Below are 2,079 nucleotides of genomic sequence, written 5' to 3'. Positions count from 1 at the left end.
AGGGTTTAAGAAAAATTGGTATTAATTTTTCTTTAAATATTTGGTAGAATTCATCTATGAAGCAATCTGGTCCTGGGCTTTTCTCTATTTGGAAATTTTTGATTAATGATTCAATCTCCTTAATTGCTATTGGTTATATATATGTGTGTGTGTGTGTGTGGGACCCTGCATACCTGCTCATATGCCCAGTGGGGTTTGTGTGTGTGTGTGTGTGTGTGTGTGTGTTTATACAAGAGTATATTAATTTTTGTCCTTAAAATTATAAAGACTATATATGATTTGGAAATGAGACTGTACCAAGCAATGACCAAAGGAGAATCATCCATTCTATACCTTCTCTTTGGTCTAGTCACTCAGAAATATGATGTTATCAGCTATGGTTGTTGTTGCCTGTCACCTCACATTATTTTTGTCCGTGTATTTGCCATAGTCTACTTTCCCTTCTACATAAATTTGAGATCCTTTTTTTACATACTGGTATGCCACATCTCTGAGGCCTGGCTAGAATACCAATATTCTGTGCCACGTTATCTTTTGACTGACATCACCCATTTGGTATACTTCATTGTCCCCTGATCTCCACATCTCATTTGTTGCCAAAGAAAATATTCCACCTGTCTCATGACAGGGTCCTGACCTACTTGCCCAAGTAACTGCACATGATTCAGAGATCTTTCAAGAATCAAACTGCTAGCTATTTCAGATTCATGTCTTATGAACTGATGAAGTACCTGTAATACAGGTCTTAGAAACATGGCTTCTATTTTCTTGTCTTACAATCTAATCTTTAGGTCTTCCTGACATTCTGTCCCCCAGTGTTTTTTTTTTTCAAGCCACAGTGGTAAGGATTCAAACCATCGTCAGCCATGTGGGATCCAGATACCTCTGCATATTACTTAACTATTATGCAACAGGGTCAGCACTCTATTTTCTCTTGATTCAGTCTTGGTAGATTATGTATTTCTGGGAGTTTACCATTTCCTCTAGATTGTTCGGTTGGTTGGTATATGTTTGCTCTTAGTTTATTTGCTTATTTCTTCCATGAGAGAAAAAGAGACCAAGAGAAAGAAAGACAGGCATTTCCAACAGGGTATTCCAGGGGTGTATATGCCACACTACATCCCTGGCCTCAGCCAGCTAGGATTATAGGAAGTCCACCGAAATTGAATGCAGTCTTGGCAAGTTTGTCCAGGAGGGCCACAAGCAAGCCTATCTGTGAGACCCAACGAATAGGTTCTTTGTGACCTATATGGAGCACCTAGTGGTGGGGACAACCCTAAAGTCCTGAATGTGACACTAGGAAGGTTATTCAAAAGGGGCTAGAGGCAAACCTCTCTGTCTGACCCTCATGAGAGACTGATCTATAAAGTCCTAGGATTCAAGGAGGCCAACTCAATTGGAGCAAACTTATGCAAGTAGTTAGATGACACTCAAGGATCAGGAGGCAATCTGGGACAGTGCCCAATCTTCCTCCGCTTTGACCTAGAATGGGGTTCTCTGGTACCCTCCTCTCTGTCAAGTGCCCCTCTCCCTCCCTTTGCCCACACTTACAGTTCAGGGAGGTCCAGAGAAACTGTGCTGTGGTGGTCTCAGTTGGGGAGGTAGCCACTCCCCATGACTTACCTCTGAGGGGAGAGAGAGTGCAGGCTTGCCCTGCTTGCCAGTCAATGGAAATTGTCCTCAGTTTCTGTCTGGGGAGGGAGCATGCTCTCATATTCCATGCTCTGGTAGGAGAGGCAGGATACACATATCTCTGGTATAGATGGGGGCCGGTAGGTTTCAGTCACTGGAGGTGTTCACCACATTTTTTTCCCAATCATGAGGGCTTCTTTTCCTCTGTGTTATGTCTTCTGCTTCCACCAGGCTGTGAAGATACCAGATTTTCTGGTCCCAGTCACAGTCCAAGATCTACTTGTTGGTTGACTCCCAAGATGATGCCAAGCTCTCTGGGCTCAGAGTGGGGTTGGGATCGTTGTTCCAAAGTTTTCTCTGAATTGTAATATCAGTGTACTTCCCTATGAAAGTGTTAGTTCCCTATCTGGGTTTTTTTTTTTTTTTTTTTTTTTCTTTTTTTTTTTT

At 42.3% G+C, this 2,079-nt stretch overlaps 1 pseudogene; it reads right to left on the bottom strand.

Annotated features, from left to right (window-relative positions):
* Nucleotides 1–327: 327 nt before the first annotated feature.
* On the bottom strand, nucleotides 328–790 carry LOC102499240 (single-stranded DNA-binding protein, mitochondrial pseudogene; annotated as a pseudogene).
* Nucleotides 791–2,079: the final 1,289 nt, after the last annotated feature.

The sequence above is a fragment of the Tupaia chinensis genome, unplaced genomic scaffold (genome assembly GCF_000334495.1).
Source record: "Tupaia chinensis unplaced genomic scaffold, TupChi_1.0 Scaffold000567_1, whole genome shotgun sequence".
NCBI classification, from domain to species: Eukaryota; Metazoa; Chordata; class Mammalia; order Scandentia; family Tupaiidae; genus Tupaia; species Tupaia belangeri.
This window is presented reverse-complemented; position numbering and strand designations above follow the sequence as displayed.